The sequence below is a fragment of the Phaenicophaeus curvirostris genome, chromosome 1 (assembly GCF_032191515.1).
Source record: "Phaenicophaeus curvirostris isolate KB17595 chromosome 1, BPBGC_Pcur_1.0, whole genome shotgun sequence".
Taxonomy (NCBI): Eukaryota; Metazoa; Chordata; class Aves; order Cuculiformes; family Cuculidae; genus Phaenicophaeus; species Phaenicophaeus curvirostris.
The window spans coordinates 65,874,741-65,893,421 of NC_091392.1; the positions used below are offsets into that span (position 1 = coordinate 65,874,741).

General features: G+C 41.0%; 1 protein-coding gene across 3 annotated transcripts in view; it reads left to right on the forward strand.

The window, feature by feature from the left end:
- Positions 1 to 237: 237 nt before the first annotated feature.
- The window catches only part of ADIPOR2 (adiponectin receptor 2), a 46,842-nt gene continuing 28,398 nt past the window's right edge, over positions 238 to 18,681 (forward strand). The window contains exon 1 of one of the 3 annotated variants that reach the window (XM_069860839.1): positions 238 to 362. The gene's annotated coding sequence lies outside the window, so the exon portion shown is untranslated. Of the gene's footprint in view, positions 363 to 8,831; positions 8,855 to 14,561; positions 14,586 to 18,681 lie in introns of those variants that run through there. The other 2 variants (XM_069860855.1, XM_069860846.1) reach the window with 2 other exon arrangements.

Here is an 18,681-nt window from a genome sequence, read left to right on the forward strand (position 1 = left end):
CCCATTGCCGCGAGCGGTCTCCGCCTCCACTTCCTGACTACATTTCCCGAGTTGCAGCGGGGCCGCACCCTCCGCCCTCCCCGCCGTTGCCGCGGACGGGCTGTTCCCCGCCTTCCCTGACTACGTTTCCCGAGATGCAGCGGGGGCGCCCCCTCCCCGCCCCCGTGGCCGTGCGCAGGCGCGCTGGGGCGTCCGCCATTGGCGGCGGCGGCCTCGTGCGATGCTGACGCCATAGGGCAAGGAGGAGGCGACGGGGCCGGGGAGGAGGCGGCGGCGGCGGTGGTGGCGGCAGCGGTCGCCGCGGGAGGGGTGGCGGCGGCGGCGGCGGGCAGCACCTCCTGGCGGGCGCTGGCCGTTGCCAGGTGAGTGCTCGCCGCGGGCCCCGCGCGATCCAGTCTCCTCGCAAGGCGGCGGGGGCTGCGCGGCCCGGGCCGGGGCGCGGGGGGGGGACCCAGCGGGGACCCAGCGTTCGGTCCCGCCGGGGGAGGGCAGGGCAGGGCAGGGCTCGGGGCCACCGCTGCCCCCGGTGGGTGGGTGATCGGCTTGAAACAAGTGGGTTTGTTCTTTTCCTGAGAGAGACGGGCATTCGCTCGCTTAGGAAGGGCGACAAAGACGTCGAAACGAGGGGTTAAAATTAAGGTGCGCAGGATTTTGAAGAGGAAACGTTGTTTGTTTAATACCTGTTTGTCCTCTGTCTTTCCCTCTTTCGTTTTTTTATTTGTTTTTTTTTTTTTTTTTTTGTTTGTTCGAGCTATAGTATGACCAGGGTAGAATGAAAATTAGTCTGTAATTTTATTAATTTAATTCTTACTGCCTTATTTTATTACAGTATTTTTATTATTTTTTTTGATAGCTTCATGATCTCTTGAGCAAATAAAATATGTTGCCGCAATATTGTATATAAAATAAAATTAGATGGCAGTTGTATTTGTTGTTGTATGTAGCCCTGATTACTCTTGTTTTCTAGAGTTACAGATCTCTGCTGCTCTACTAGAGGAGAAGAGTTGGGCTTTTTTTTTTTACCGCGCAGGATTCTTTGGCCTTCTGTCAACTCTGTGTCAGTGAATGAGGCCTTTTCAAGGCTGCTTTTTGGTTAAATTCCTTGCCGAAAGTGGTCTTCCAGTATATAGGTAGATACAAGGTACAGAGGACACAAGGTTCAAGGATCTTTGCTGCTCTGTTAGAGGGGAAGAGTTGGGGTTTTTTTTTTTGTTGTGCAGGATTCTTTGGCCTTCTGTCAACTCTGTGTCAGTGAATGTTTGAGGACCTGCGGGAGGGTGGCCAGGGGCAGAAGGGAGCTGGGATTGTGATCAGGGTGTTTGCTTAAGGGCGTGAAGGAGCTGGGCTTGAGGACGCTTTAGGCCAGCGAAGCGCTCTAAGTGGGTCAAGAGCACTGTAAGTGGGTCTTGTTCATAGCCTTCCGTGCACTTGTTGCTTGTCAGGACAGGGAAATCTGCTGCTGCTGAAGTCTTTTTATGGAGGCGATAAAAATAATAACTCCTGAGCTTGCACAGCATGGGAACTTTGCCTTGTCCGCAGAGCACTGTTTGTATGTGTGTTTATGTGTCTGTAAACACCCGAGTTACCAACAATAGGTAATGTAAATATTCGACACTAGAGTAACCACAGTATGGATATTCCTAAGTGACAGTTAAATAAACTTTTAAAAAAGTTGTTTTGGTTTTGTCTTGAGAGAATTAGGCATTGATTTCTCATTTGCTTAGGATGGGCAACAAAGACATCGAAACATATGGTAGTCGGCTAGAAGACAAAGAATATATGACAGCTGTTCTTGCTGAACTGTTGAAGCAGTGCTTGTTTCTTTTTTTGCTCTGTCTTAGCCTCACAAGTCAGTTCATTTAGTGGCTTTAGTAGATATGTGTTTGCATTTGTTTAAGAAAACCATTAATATTAAACTATTTTGACTTATTGGCCTTGTCACTTTGCATACGTAAACTATCATATGCACTGGTCACATACCAGAAAAGCTTTTAGATATTATTTGTTATTTAAAGATACATTTTGTTCTTGGTGCAACACTGAAGTTCTTCAGGCATTTGAATTGTCTTGTGTATTGCAACTGTGTGTTTCTTAAAATGGACCAGATTTTATAAAGCTGGCCAGGTCCTCTGGACAAATCCTTCTGGGCATAATCTGGTTTTCAAGACTTGAGGTTTTACCGTGTAATTTGAACTCTTGTTTTAACTCCCTTGCTGTAGTCTGTGTCAGGAAGTGCTAAATGTCCTGGCTGTGGTCTTCACAGATCTGGAAGTCAGTGGTGTGTAGTGCACAGTCTTCTCTCTGAGTTTTATTCTAAAAATCCTCAGCTTTCAGAGGCCTTTTTGTAGCGTTGCAGTAGCGAGGTGCCCGGTTTCTACAGAATCATAGTGAGACTACTTCAAATTTGGTGGTAGCTGCTATAACAAAGGAAAAGATTTTTACTATCAACAGAACTAAGTGTTGTGTCATGGAGTTATGGGTGCAGTGTGGTCATAAAACACAGTTTGTTTTCCTTGTTATCTTTGGCTATGAGCTAATAGTGTTCATAGGCAAAAGAAGGGAATCGTGGCCAGTTCCAGTGAAGATTTTATGCTGTGGCTCTTATGTTGTAGAGGTAACTTGTTATGCATAAACTTCAGCTGTTCTGTGACGCTTGTGAAGGCTGTGTGTGTTAGTAGGCAACTTGAAAGAAGTTCATTGTTGTGTTGGAAGTGTAAGATTAATTGGTTAGCACATGGAAATTATTCCCTTGTCTGAGCTGACAACTGAATGTGATTAAATAAGCCTGTGGATAAGGTTGTTGGCAGCTTTGTGGTGAAAAACATGCAGAATAGTTGCCGATGTGGAAAACTGAATCAGAATTAGTGATGGAAGAGCTAAAAGCTGAACCCAAACTTAGTCCAGGTTTTAAAAATGATGCTTTCTGGGCATAAATCAGATAAGGGAGAATAATCTGGTGTCATGGTAAAGAGTGTATTTTTGGCATATTTCTTAAAACAAAACCTTTCTTGGGGAAAATTCCTTCAACAGACTCTTACCTGTTGTATGTGTGCTCTCAACCATAAGTATAAAATGCGATGAGTGTAGGAGCTTAAATTGTGTCAGATCTTCAGGAGAGCCAGACACAACCAAAGGCCTCCCCCTTACTCCTGCCCGCTGCCACCCCAGTCTTTACACCCATGGAGTTGTAGCAGCACTGTTGAACTGGCAACATTGCTGTGAGTTTGCTCAAGTGACTGGTGAGCAGTGGTTTTGTCAGCGAGATTCAGACTTGAAGCCTCCCTCCTGGATACAGGGTAGAAAGGCTGGAGTTTGAAAAGCCCGTGCATCTGATGATTTGTCATGAAGGAAAACTAATGAGAATCGGCTGGGCATGTAATGCCAGTGATTTTAATGCTTGGATCTCTGCTGTTATTTTATGTCTTTAGTTGCATGTTCGAGAGCTGTGTCCAGCATTCATGTAAAAAGACGCTCAATATCAGACACGAAAAATTTTTAGTTTTACAGGTTTCCGGTTGTGCAACCGTATTGTCCAAGACACTGTGAAAGGAAACAAGGCTTGCTTTCGTCAGTGGAGATGATGTCTGTGCATGAGGAAGATCTTGATGAGGAAACATCAGGAGGTCGTTGGATTATTATGCCATCAGCAATTCAAAGGCTTAAATAGAAGTTCTGAAATGGAAATAGCAGTTTTGAGTATTTATGATTTGAAAGTGTCTGCGTCTGAGTCATTCAGTGAATTTTCTGGCAGACGATGTTGGTAGACTTGAAAAGGCATTGCAGAAGATAATAGTAGTAATTATGAAAAAGTGTTTGGGACAGTATTTAAGGGGAAGATTACTACTCTAAACTGTATTCTCTGATAAAACTTGTTTTAAGTGCCTTATCCATTCTAAAAGGTATTGTATTTCAGCTGGTTATACTTAACATGGTGACTGACTGCCTTTGCTTTTTAAAGTAATGTGTTTGTCGAGAAAAGTTTGATAAAGAAACTGTTTTTCAAAAATTAAGGATGTGGAGACAAGCAAAGTACTGGTTCTGCTTCTTCAGATTTCTGAAAACATTTAAACTTTTGCTTGTTTATTTGAATATGGTTCTACTACCGGAATGTTTTATTTTTGAAGTATGATGCTGCAGATCAGTACGTAAACTAAAATGAAGCAGGAGGTGAGTTTTTTCCATGTAAGTTCCTGTTGCAGTGGTTTGAAAAGAACAACCATGTGGCAACAGCTGGGAGCAAGAGATTCAGACTTTCATCATCAGATAACTGTAAAACTGAGCTGGAGTATAACTTGCCTAGTGATTACATATGTTGTCTGGAAAGTTTTTGTCAGTAGTTTGACTTGAAAGTAAAATCTATATCTTCGACCAGTTTGAAGATGAACCACAAGGTTTCCTTTCAGGACACAGTGACAGTCTTTGTATACAGAAGACTGCTCACCACCTTGTCATGTGGCAGCACATGTGGTGATAAGCCCCTTTGAGGAAAGAAAGTCCTGCAGCTTATACTGCTGCTGCATTTGAGAAGTAGCAAAGAACGTGGAAGTCAGAAGGTGCTGGCAAATCTAAGATGCTCAGAATTTTGGAGAGGAAATTTTTTTTTTTTTTGCGATGCCGGATTCTTTTGCCTTCTGTGAACTCTGTCAGTGAATGTTTGAGGACTTTTCAAGGCTGCTTTGTGGTTAAATTGCTTGCAGAAAGTGGTCTTCAAATGTATAGTTAGATGCAAGGTTCACAGTACATGTAATTGTCAGCGTAGAAAAATTTGCAGCATGGTTCAGATGGATTTCAGTAGCTGTGAAAATGAAATGGAGTCTGCTGGGATGTGCCAGCTGCTGTAGCGCTCTGTGAACAGGACTAATTAAGCCCTTTTGAGAACAGAAAATAGTCAGGCACAATTTGCAGGAGGAAAGTGTTGGAACAGGCAGAGCCGTAATCGTTGGCTTTAAGTTACCTTTATGCAGCAGATAGTAGACAATTTACTTGCAGAATGGGTCCGAAGTCAAGTCTGAATACAGCGAGTACTCCAGTGTCCTGCTGGCAGACCGAAGTACATTACAAACTTCTGCTGAGACCTGCTGCAGGACAGGCTACTTTTCCCTTCCCTTTCCCCCTCCCCCCCTCCTCCAAAATGGTTAGCATTCATGTTTCTTTATCTGATGTTGAAACCCAGACTTACACTAGATATAGGTGTCATAATGTTACAACTTTGCCTGCGTGTGGAAAGGTCATGTAGAAGTCTAGCTGTCTTTGCCAATGAAAACTGTTGTTTTTCTAAATGCAGCTATGTTCATCTGCATATATTCAAAGGTAAGGTGTGGCTAGGCTGACTTATCGTAAGTACACTAAAGCCATTTTTCATATCTTGTCATCCAATTTTCCTCCTTCTCTTCTTAAACAAATAGATTGCTCTTTTCCCTAACCTGTTTGGTTCCATCTGCTTAGGGGATTTCAGAGGCTGCTGCTCTTTTTTGGAAGCCAAGGTCAGTTTTGCTGCTCTGTTTGGGTCTAAAGGATGTCATTTCTTATCCTACTGATTTCGTTGGGAAATCACTGAGTATGTTAAGCAGTTCTACAGCTTTTAGGTCCTTTTTTTACTAACGGTTATGTTCATTACTTGACTAGTATGATTTTCTCAAAATGTAGTCATAAGCGTGGTTTAGTAAATTGGATATTTTTAAATATATAAACAGGCTGTTTTCCTGAAGGGAACGTGCCATGAATATGTTTGCCATATGAAATGTTTTCTTCGCATAATTCTATAGCCTTCAGTATATTAGTTATTTGTGCTCCTTTGATTTCTTGTGCAGACTACTTGGTGTTAGGTTTTGGACCCATGACCATGCTGAGAATTTCAAGCCAACCTGTATCCATTGTTTCTGAGATTTTGTAAAATGCAGAACTTCTGATGGAAGTGGAGTAATTGAATTGAGGTGCTAAAAGCTGCCTTCTGAGGGAAAATACCACCTCTGGCTTCTGAGATTAAATCTGAAAGGTAAAATTCCTTTAGCTAATCTTTAACTCCTGCTTGTACTAGAAGTACTTGTGTCTTTGTCTCTCAGTCTGCGGTGTGAGCTGTTTTACAAAGCTACGCTGCTCAAAGATAAGCATAGCTGAGAGTGGCTATGCTCTCAGTCCTAAGAGTATTGGCAAGCTTTTACCTGCAGGGCAAGTGATTTTAGCAGTTGGAACAAGGAATCCGATGGCTAGCAGGGCTTGAAATGAAGAGCCAATGGACATGCATTTTGGCTTCTCTCAGCTGACAGTTTAGGTATGCTTTTGTTATGAGGAATACTGCACTGCATTTCTTAGTGGGCTGCTCCTGTGATTTAGTAGTTGCCATTCTGGATGTACTTTTTCCTTCCAAGTGCTTCAATTTATGTTTTGGTCTCCACAGCTGGAGGAATTCATGTGCATGTATTACTTACATGGATACTAGTGCTGTGGAGATTAGTTGGAGTGGTGGGATCTGGTACTTTCTGACATCATGGGATGATGCAACATATTTGCTTGTGAAGAATGGTGTGCTTTGCCAATTGTGTTAGTTTAAGCAATTATTTGTGTGTCTGTGTGTTCCCTAGAACAGCTTATAAGCATTACAAGGCTGATAACAGCAATATTCTGCTGCTCTCAGTATTAATCTCTTAAGCAAATAGTTCTTTGTCTTAATGGAACACAACTGTTGAAATAGAAGGAAGAACCTATTCATAATTCTTATTAAAGTAGCTGTGTGACAAAGTGCCAACCATTGGCTTTCTGCCTGCTGTACTTTCAGTGGGGAACAGAATGGACTGTTTTCTGAGGCTGGTGTCCTGAGAGTTGAGAAAAGCATAACAAAGTCAACAAAAGCTTTACTTGGTGGTTTTCTGACCTTTATATAGTTGAAACTAAGGGGGGTGCTGGAAAAAAGCTTTTGTTCTGATCTTAATGTCCATGGTTAAGTGCAACTGCTCTTTGACTTCCTGTTCTGTTACTTTTTAATAATTGGCAAGCATATGACATCTGCAGCATTACAGAAATAGTTCAATAATGGATGTGTTATAAAAATCCTTTCCTTTTTGTGAGCTTCACTAATGCAGTGAAGGAATTTGCTAGGTAGCTTAGACTGGATTTGTAAGATACTTCTTAAGGGGCAATTTTCAAATAAGTTTTTGGTATAGAATTGCCGTGTTCTCTGATCACCTGATAATTATTGATAATTTTGATTTATTTATTTAACTCCTATGAGGGATATAAAGGAATAGTTTTTGTTGTTTGGGGTTTTTTTTAAATTCTTTTTTTTTAGGTGATCCTCCAGAAACACAGACTGTAATTTGCCAAAATCTCCTTTTCTTTTTATTAGGATTTTTTGTAGATGTGCTGCCATTCTAGATGATAAGAAGAAGGAAGATCATTAAAACTTTCTGGGTTACAAAAATCCAATGTTTGATTCTGTAGGAGGTGACTAGTCGCTAAAACAATTGAGATGGTGTATATTGGTTTTAGCTAGTGTATCTGTAAGTCTTCTAATTTGGCCTTGAGCCTATTGTGTGGAGTTTAAAGGCAGGATGTTTCTTCTGCCCTGGAGGCAAACTCTGAATTTCAAGTTAAGTTGGTCCTTGATAGGGGGAGAGGCTGACCAAGTTTCACAGCACTTGCATAAATGTTTCTGTTCAAAACATATAACTAGTACGTGAAGCCATTGAAATTGCCAGTTATGTCAACTGATTTGGAAGGACTCCAGTATGCGGGTCAGTTTAGGGAAGGAGAGATGATACATAAATAAGATTGTTGGAGACGATACCAAAAAATCTCAAATACTCTGGTAAGGTCAGGGTTGATGTAACAGTACAGCTCTGTATAACTGTGGGTAACGAAAGCCTGCTTTGGGTTTTGAGCAGCAGTCTTAAGATGCTGTTGGAGGAGTGCTACAAGATGCTCTCAGAAGGATGTTAGTTTTTCATTCTTCCATGTAAGCCCTTTCCAGCTGATTTTTTCTGTGTCAGTTAGCCAGTTCAAACACTCCCTTGTTACGCATCACAGTAAAGTCATTGTGAAAAACAAAGCATGATCGCAGAACCCATGACTGTTTTCCTCTGAAAAGTCATATCTTGGCTCTGCTTCAATAGTTCATTATTATGTAAGTGCCTGAGGGCTTATCTGCCTGCAAGACTCACATGAATGTTTTGTGCCGTCTAAGGTCATCCTTGAAAAGGTACAATTCCACATTCCTGTTCTTTTAGCAGTAAGTATGATTTGTCCACTAGTTCTTGTAGTACCACCTAAAGGCTTTTTACCTTTTGAAGGCTTTATCTGATATGTAGAGATTAATATTCCCTTAAAACTCGGTGTTCCCTCCTTGGAGATCCTGTTCTGATGTAACAGAATATTTGAACACTTTCTCATTTTGAGCCAAAAGGAGTCCTGAATTCAGTGGTAATCTAAGTTATGTCTTTGTAAGAAATGAACAGTTCATAAGGATATTATTTGTTACGACATTCAAAGTCACAGGTTACGGTGGTGGTATTTGGGGTTGGCCAAAGCATAGTTGCATAATGCCTGTTGTGGAAAGACCTTTAGTCATACCGATGATGGAATAATTTGGAATTACTGGCACTTAAAATTAATTACTAGGCAGACATAAAAAGGGAAGGTGTAGAGTGTATGCATTACTGCCGCTTGCATTGGAGATTGCTTCTTCAGGGGATGTGACAGGTAATAGACCTGTATCAGCATATTGTGCTGATGGTGATCCAGTTGCTAAGCAAACATGCAGAATATGTATGCTAAAACTACTTCTCTTCAGTGATTGTCTGGCTGTCTCTGTTCATCTTTGAACTTTTGATTTGATTGTGTGGAAATTTTGGTTCATCTGGTAAGTTGCCTAGAGAATTGGTTATACTAGGGGCAGGTGGTATGTTAGTGAGAACCAGTGTTTTCTGTTGGAAGTATTGAATGAGGCGGCCGTACAACTGGAAGGCTTTGAGCTGTTGGGTATGAGACTTAAACTTGTAAGATTTATATGGGTTAGAAATATTACCAGCACTTATTGTACATAATGTGATATGCGTAGTGTTGGAGCCGGCTTTGCTGACTTGAATACTACATGTAGTATGAATCAAGTAGGTTGTGTAACTTATAAACCTTCCCTTCTTCACTGGGGCACAATCAATGTCGCTTTGAAGCTGGTTTGTGAGTGCTGTGTGCTTTACAACTCCAGTGACACAAGATCCTACGATAAACTCAGTGTTTGTCTAGTGAAATTTTTAGGCTCTAACAACAACATGACATGAAACGAAGCAGAGAAAATGGAAATAAATTACAGGAAAAGTCTTCTGCATTCTTTGCTGTTTTCATGCTGTGATATTTATGTTGTAGAGGATCTCTCCCAAGCTCTGATTGCAGACTCTCATGTGGACCAAAAGCAACATTGTGTGTATGGCTTGACCTAAGTATTTTCTGACTAACTTTAGGTGACCTGAGGCAGATTAACATGCGGATTAATGCATTTGACAGTAATAAATCGGTTTTAACAAGTATTGAGGCAGAGATTTGTTTGGCAGAGGGTTTGAATAAAATATGGTGTCTGGAGTTACATTTTATGGAGAACGATGTTTCTGAGATGGTTAAATTTCCTGCTTTCCTTGGTTTTTTTTGTACAATTTAGCTGTAACCATGAGGAGCTTTAAATAAGTCAGTTATCTTGGTGAGTGAGCCTACAAAAATCAAAGGTTTCTAATTTAAATTGAATGTATGCTTTTTGTCATTTACTATAAATGTTTAATAGCTGCTGTATAGCATGCATACTCTTAAGGATTTTTTTTCTCTCCTGTGTCTGTGTGAATTCATTATCAAGTTTTAAGCTAACTTAGAAAAACAACCTCATGTTGATTTCGCATCCTTCTTGTTAGGAGTCTTGGACTGTAAATTTTCCAAGCTTGAATACAAACATCAAAAACAGTGGCAGGTTTGAGGTGAGAGAAGCTGATCTATACTTCCTTATAGGTAGCACTGATAGTTGTCAGAGACCAGTGGCAAATTAGAAACTAGGAATACTGGGTGTTTTTGGGAAGTATATTTTAGTGGTTAGGGTAACTGCTGTGTGCAACTCCAGGGAAGGTACAAGATCTGTTTGTTTCATTGTGTTTCTCAGCACTGAGACTTAATGAGAAATTTGTGCATTTCTGAAATAAGTTGACACGTAAAGTGACAAGCTTGGTTTCCGAATTGGAGTTGGTAGTTGAGGTGAGTGCTAGGTACAGGCATGACCATATAAACCAATCAGAGACAGGACTTCAGTTAGTCATTCTTCTCCCCATCAGGAGGGAAACTAGCAGTGGGTCAGATATTTGCTAGGGTTGTTTTTTTCGGTTGGTTTTTTTTTTTGTGGGTTTTTTTCAGGTTTGTGTTGTGGGTTTGGTTTTTTTTGTGGTTGTGTTTTGTTTTGGTTTTTTGAGTGTTTTATAAAAACTTGTCCTTAAACCTTTGCTCTCACTGTTCTGACTTCAGCAATTGAAATCAATTACATCAAATTGCTATTACAGTTTAAGCACTATTTGTGGACGAAGGTAAAAAGCATAGTCAATCACTAACAGATTTTATCTCATCTGTGTGTAAGAATCAAAATCAGGGCGTACCGAGTGTTTTGATTTCCTTTATTCTCTGGGAAAAGGTGAGTCATTCCATTGAAACTTCAAATTCCAGAATAGCTGTAACATGAACTAGGCAGGGGTAAACTAGAAGTCCCTCTGGCTCAGTATCCTGCCTTCATTGTGGACCTGCTGCTTAAAATTGTGCCCTTCTGACCAACCTATGTGTAATGCAAGTTGGCTGCATGGTATCTACCCAATCTGCCTCCAAGCCATGCTGAAAAAACATCTTTACTTTCTTGCCTTCACTTGCTCAGTTTTTTTCACCCGTTGCTAAAGTGACAAGACCTCCTGCCTGAAGTGGAGAGACTAAGAAGCTTTGGGCTGGCTTGCACTCAGCAGATTTTTACTGAGGTTACGTTGATGAATATTGTGAAAGTTGTGCTATGAGTATATTCATGGTATGGTTCACTTGATGTGTCCCCTGGCAGCAGGATGAAGTCCCGGCATGCATGTGCCGAATGTGCCAGGCTGTAGCACCTCTTGCTGAGTCTTTGACGGTGCTTTGTCCCTAACCTTTCTATTTATACCCTTGGAGTCTGAAGCCAAGTTGCAGGACCACCTACTGGTCCCAGCCAAACTGGCCATTCAGAGGAGAAAGAACAAACTTGGCAAATGAGGCTCTGGCAGCTATAGGGTTTTTCTGTTCCCTTGTCCTCTTATGTAAGTCCCTGGCTACAGCATCTCTGGGTAGCGCCTGCTGGCTTCTTGAATGCCTTTGGGGAGTCACTGGCATTGTTAGGGTGCTTTGCTTGGTGTTCCTGAGAAAATTTCTATTTTGACTCTCGTCCTTTCTTCTGTGGGGTTGTTTCATTTTCTGTCTCATAATCATTTGACTTCCTCCCTGTTTTGTTTTTATTCATTAGGCCCCTTGCAGTCCTTTGTCAGGGAAGACTCTAGGGTTATAATAAGGGTGCCCATCCCCTAAGGAATAAAATAGCTTCTAAATATGAGTATATAAACAATGTATGTTAGGCATCCACCGGTATTTTTAGGGGCATCTAGAGTTAGAGATAGCTTCATGTGCTTAACACGCTTTGATGGATTTATCCTGTGCATTTGTCCGGTTTTCTTGTGAGTCCTCTATCCTGTAGCAAGGATTTCCAAGGTGTACCTGTTTGCTGTGTCAAGAACAGCTTCTTTTTGTGTTTGAGGCTATCTGCTAACTCTGACCTTACCTTGGCTGACAGGCAATGCTTGGTATTTTCACTTGTTGTTATTTTGGGTGGTGGTGCTGTTGTTGTAAACATGAAGATTGGGAAACCTTGTGCTGTGTTGAAATCTTACTGCAATTTTGTGTGGTCAGCTCTGGTTTTAAGTAAAACTTTATTTGCTATTGCAAAGTGAATTCTTTCTCAAATCATTTAGTAATTGTGTAAAATGTCATGTAAAACACCTGAACTATGTCTGATTATCTAGCACATGGTAAAAATAGATGTTAGATTTTGTATTTCATAAATGCAAGGCTCGTGTCACTTCATACTCTTGTTTCCTTAGTTACAGCTGCTTGCTTATCTACATAGGTCTGGCCTTGCCTCGTTATCTGGGCAGGTCAAGTGTCCTCCGTGATTTTACTTCTGTTCTCTTCTAATATACTAAATTAACAACACTGACTTAGGACCTGCAAATCTGTCAGTGCCTACTTTTTTACTGAAAGCTTGCATGCCACTAGCGTGCTGTCAGTACTGGAAGAACCTTTCATGCTTTTCGTAATAGTATCCCTGGGGATTTTAGAAGTGGATAAGGCAGTGTTTATGCTCTGTTTACACCTCAACCCTGTATATTGGCTGCGTTTCCAAGTAAATCTTTGGCATACAGATTAATGGTTGACTCCTACATATAGCACTCAGTCTCTGCAGTGAAGCTTGGTGTGTATTTGCTCAGTATTGATGACAGCTGTCTGTCTGTGCACATCAGATGAATCTGAAGAGCTGTGTTGTGTCTCAGTCATAGCCATGGACAAGGTAGCTAGTCTTTGCATCAAAATTGGCTTATTTGATAAAAGAAAGAAAACAAACTTTAACTAAAATGAGATCTTATTTGCCAACTCCTTTGACAGTAGGTGTTGTGTCAGCATAGGGTATTTTTTTTTTCCTTCTTTCCAAAACAGTTTATCTGAACAGTTATGTGTATTAACAACCCTTACAAATGCAGTTGGGCTGGCACAAGGGTACCTTCAGTGAGTATTTGAAAACTAGGACAAGTAACTATTCAGTAGTTTGCTGACCCAGTTCTTGTTCTCTGCTCTGGGCCCTTGTCCAGAAAATCAACCCAAATTCCTACCCTTCCTACTCATAAGAGTGTGAATGCTTATCAACTTGGCCATGCTTCCTTCCTGTTCTTAGGGTTTCTTAAAGAAGTCAAGTGTCTTCTATGATGTTTGTAATTTCTATATGCAAGCAGAAAGAGCAGACAGTGACTGCATACCTCGCTATTTTTTGCGTTTAGGTGCTGTCATAGGGCTTTGTATACCTGGATGAAAAGGCCTTTGTTACAAACAGTGACTGGGTCACCCTGGCACAGAGTTCCTTCTGGGGAAGGAATGTGTTACGAGTTCAAGTGAGCCTTTTGGTTGCTTTTCCTGAGGCTGCTTCAGACTTTGTTATTATATTGTAATTTTCCTGTAACACTTTAACAATGCTCTTCAGAGCTGCAAAATGGGAGAAGGAATGGAAGACTCCATCCATGTTGTTATGCTCTTGTTTACGGGCAAAGAGGTAGCGTGTATGTCTGTGTATATAAAAACGTGCGTAAGTAAAGCCAAGATTTTTTGTTAGTGTAATGGAAATCTTAACAGTGACTCAAATCATTAGCCTGGATTTAATTGTTAAAGGAAAAATAATAAGCATATTGCATTACAGTACTTACGTACAGGAGAGCATTGGCAAGTGCAGCTAAAATTGTAATATGTGCACCTTTTAGATTCTGTCCCAGGACCCTTACGTTGTTCCTCTGGGTCTTTAAGTTAGCAGCTTTGGACTGCTGGATGTGATAACAAGAGGTCATTAGCTTTGAGTAATTTATTGGGAGGAGTAGGAGATGTAGATGTTGCCTGATTCTTCTTCCTTCCTTTAGGATCCACTTGGGTTTGAGTTTTTTGTTTGTTTGTTTTGTTTGGGTTTTTTTCTTTGTTTGGTTTGGTTGGTTGTTTTTTGTTTGTTAATATTCTTTTACACCTCTTTTCTTTCTTCATTTGTCTACAGCTCCAGGCTCTGTCTGAATTTACTATATATGGTACTTTTTAGGTATTTTAGTTGCTAGTTCTTTGTTATCCCTAAAGCCAGGTTTGTCCAGCTTCAGGGCTGCATTTTTTTTGAATGACCATTAGCGAGTTGTTCATAGCCGTGAGATCTCTGGTAGCAACACTGCTCCGTCTCTTATCCCAAACCTGTGCTCCTCTGCACCACATCCTGTCTCCCTGCTTCTCAGGGCCTCTGTTGTCCTATTAGGCCCATATTTCCTGATTTCATAGTAAATACTTCGTTCTATGGAGGGTAACTGGAGATTATAGTACACTAAGGTAAACAAAAATAAAATAAATTAGCCATAGACATCTAGTCAATTAGAGAAGCTGCTGTCACAGCTAAACCAGGTAAAAGGCAGGTCAAGAAAAGTTTGAACAGAGTAAGCCTGACAGGGCTCAGTCCTGATACCTTGTGGCTCAACGTGGAGCTCACGGCCTGCTGCTAGCACTGGTTGTGCTGTATTAAAGGGCTGCGTGGGTATGATTTCCGTCTCCCCCTCCCTGTTCAATGCTTGCAAATTGTTGCCTATCACCCACAAGTCCAGGAAGGGTGTTGCAGGCTCTGCTATGACTCAGGGCTCCTGAGGAGGACTGAGAAAAGGATCCTGGCGGCAGCCCCTCTTTTCTGTCTTCTCTTGCCTTGTGGTGATCTATGTAGGTCTGAGGGTAGCCAGTAGCACTTTATTGTGTTAATATACCCGCCATTACCTAGTGTAAGTGCTTCACGTAAGTCGCTGTTTCTTTTATGAGTTTTATAATTACAGTAAATGCTGTATTTTGTGGGTGCTAAAGGCAACCTGGATGTCTAACTCCAACTTATTGTGCTTTGTGTCAAATTACTGTTTTATTTCTGTAATGAGGTATTTTTATAAGTGTAAATATTGTGTCTATTTCCTTTGAGGAATTTTTTGCTTAATCTCCTGTTGTGACTGTCTTCTGTTATGAGTTATCTACTGTGAATAGTTTGACATAATGAAATAATCTTTATTTTCCTCTAATGGTGCTGGTTGTCATTCATCAATGTTACAGCCCATCCTCATCTTACTAAACAAGCAATGTAGCTCTGTTATCAAAGAGTGGATTGCAATTACACGCTTCAAAGTAAGGACAAGTATATTTTTCAGTGAAGGTATATAAAAGTACAGTGCTCCTCATTGCCACAACTCACTCACAGATTTTTTGTTTTCAGACAATTCTAATGTGTGTTTGGGGGGCTTTTCTGAGAGAGTTGGAATACTTATGAATTACACACCCTTTGCCCTCCCTTACCCTGATACGGCTATCTGAATGCGTCAATAAGTGATATTACTTCATGCAAACCATCTAATGTGTATAGTCCCAAAATGCTTCCTGGTTACCTGAAAATTAACTTGGGGCATGTTTGTAGTCTTAAGCTGTTTCAAACTTAAAAGTTACACTAACATAGCTGTGCCCATTGCACTGCAGGCTGTGGCTATACTAGCAAAAAACCTCTGCAGGGAACACAGTTATACTAGCGAAAGTTGTTGTACCAAGATGATAAAACAAACCACAGCAAAATGACTCTTTGAGTGTCTTGGTCTATGTCCTGTAGACATGTTTTCATGCTAAGATAAATCTTTACTTAAGGACTTGCATTTACATGGTTAATGACTTTTAGAGTTTTAGCAGTAATCTTGCAGGGTATAAGAGGACTGTGCGTGTTTTGCCATCTCTTCTTAGTTATAGGACAGTAGAAACTAAAATATTAACTGCCCATGTCTGCTTTTGAATTACGTCAGTGATGTATTGTGATATCAGTACACTTGGTCTTGTTTCAGAATTTGAGATGGTTCCAAGCAGCGTTACCAGGAAGGAAATGTATATCTGAAAGAATGGCACTAAACCGTAGAGGAGACTGAAAGTTCACTTCAGCTTATTTCTTAACTCTCAACAATGTTTATCTTTAAAAAGAAACAAATTATTCTCTGGCTGTTGCATTAAGGAATTTAGATATGTAATTAATAAGTAGCTTTACCAGTTTTGTGTAGAACTTCAGCCATTTAACTAAATCTGCTTCTGATAGACATAAATTAAGTGCAATCTTGTTGCAGTAGATCTGTCTCGTTTGCTTGAGTTTTGGTGGTTAAGAAAGTATCTGAAAAAGATGCTGCACTGCTTTTTTGGTTTTAGATTGTTATAATACTGTGGGTGTGGATGTTGGTTGTTCCTGCAACGTTCTTTTAACATTTATGCTACAGAAAAGTAGCAAATATTTAGAGTTGTCCCACTTGTGGCAAAAGAACGTTATGGTTTTTGAGGAGAGGAATATATGCTGTTTTCAAGTGAAGAAATGCCATTGAGCCTAAGTGAAGGAGTGAGTTTTCTTCATATTTTTTTATGAATATGGGTATGCAAATGTATTTTGTAGACTAAACCCATCAGTCACAAAATAAAGCACTGATGAGCAAGCTCACAACCTCATGAATAAAGTTTATCAACATTATCAGCCAGACTAGAGAGTAGATGCTTCCGAAAACTGGGAAGAGTGTGATGATCAGCTTTTCGCAACCAAGCTTCCAAGATCCTGACCGCTGCATTAAAACCAGTAATCTTGGTAAGGTGTCTGGTTTGCTGTGCTGGGTGTGGTCTATAGCTGGTAAACAGGTCATAATAAAGGCTGTGGTATGTACATACGTGACAATTAAAGGGTAGGAGCAGGAGGTAACTGTCCTTATACTGCCTATAATATACATAAAGAATTACAGTCTTGGGTGCGTGGTCCTACCCTTTCTGTCATGATGTCCATTCTGTTTGTCTGACAGTGTATTGAGCCAATTCAGTTTGCTAGTTCTAAAAAGAAGAGGATTATCTCGTTCTCCTCCCTGGGTTACCATCTTTTCAGACTGCCACTAGGAACAGGTTGTGGCAAACATGTGAGTGCCTTTGGGGTGGGCAGTGATGAGATGTGGGGCTGTTTGTCCGACCAGGGAAGAGTGGGGCTGCCCTCTTTTGGCCCCAGTCAGCCCTTAAGCCTGCACAACGATGGCATTTTAAGTGAAGGGGTGTCCAAGCAACAGAAGGCAACTGTCTTAAATGCTTTCCTGCTTGAAGTTTGCAGCCTAAAACGTGTGTATATTCTGCTTTGGTTTTAAAAGCAAGGTGGTAGTGTTTGTTTTTGTACAGTTGCTCCAGGCATTTTCTTGAGGTTGAAAAGATCTCACTTCAGTTTCTAGGAAGATTCAAACACGCAATTCCTATGAGAGTGTTGTACCTGCTGGAGTAGAGGAATGTTTGCTCTCTGGATTGCCGCTGTTGATCTTGGTGCCTCTAACATTCTCATGCAAAGATCCTCTGTGTAGAGGAGGGAAATAAATGTAACTTCAGTTTGGTAGTCTAGCTGTGGATTTCAATGCCTGCTCCAAAGACTTTGGTTTCTTCATCTTCACCCAGGAGTTCTGTGAATTGGATAGCCTTGAGGCAGTGGTTAAAATAATGTATTCTGAATTTTCACTTAAGAGGAAAGTAACGTCTAATTTCAGTCTTTCACTTTTAGAGTCTGTGATCCGAAGTGTTACTAACAAAAATCAACTGTATCATTTTTGTAATTGGCAACCATCAACGTAAGTTGATGTGGGTTAGTAACATGCCATAGAAATAAAATCATAAAAGGCCACAAAGACGGAATGTTTCTCACTTGGAGAAACCGAGCCAATAAATGGGGGGGCGGGGGGGGGGGAAGGACCAAAAGCAAGTTTTCCAGGTCTGGCCTGTAGATTTTTGTAGAACATGATGTGAAAAAAAACCCTTGAACTTCTGTTCCTCATTTGGTACTGCTTTTGTGGCAGTTGTCTTGGTTTATTGAGGAGTGAAACTAATTTACAGCAGTCATCCAGTCTATAACAGCCGGACATCGTGCACTGGGGGTGGGCCAACTTCTGACATAACGCTTAACCCAGATACAAACCCGGGGTCCAATTTGCGGTACAAATTGGACAAATGTAACAATGTAATGGGATCCTCTGAAATGGAAGCATTTTGTTAATGTAGGCAGGCTGCTGGCTTGTTCCCTTTCTTTGGATCCGAATGCATCAGAATGTGCTTGATTGTTTGCCTCTGCAGCCTGCTGTGAAATAGCTTAGGCTGAACTGTCCGGTGACAGTTTACAAGTTACAAAGACAGCTTTTTGGCCACTGACCCTCCACGGGAGTCTAATCTTTGTTTTGTAGATGTCGCTTTCTCTAGGGAAATTACATCTAAGAGAAGAGGTGCTAGATTGCTTCCTTATTGTTCTTCATTGTTAAAGATGACCTCCAAAGAATTTTTACAGCCTGATTCATGCTTTTCTTTTAGGGTACATTGAGAGAACAAGGGTTTCTGTGATCTTCCTCCTTCGCCTATTCATACATACCCTTGTTTGCTTTGGTTTTGGCTATAGTTTTGGGGAATATTTGGAATATTGCTGTGGATGCTTAAAAGACAGCCAGTCACTGAAAAACTAAGGGAAAAAAAAAATCCCGTACTTCAAATTATGCAAGGGGTGATTCACAAATCTACTTAAAATACATGGAATGTATGGATTGCTTATCTCTTCTACTTTGCTTTATGCATAATGAAAAAGCAGCCAACCAGCAGATACCCCATATAGTTAATAAGTGACCTAGCATGGGTTAGCTGGGCCACATGCCTGGGTGATGCTGAACAGGAGTCTTAACTCATGTGATGCAGCGCTTGCTGTCCGACTTCCTCTTCCTCTTTTCCTTACCCATGCTGTATCCTCCTGCCGAGCATTGGCACTGGTGCTTGCCTAATTTCCCTTGTTAAGTGGACCAGGGTGTCCCATAGGCAGAA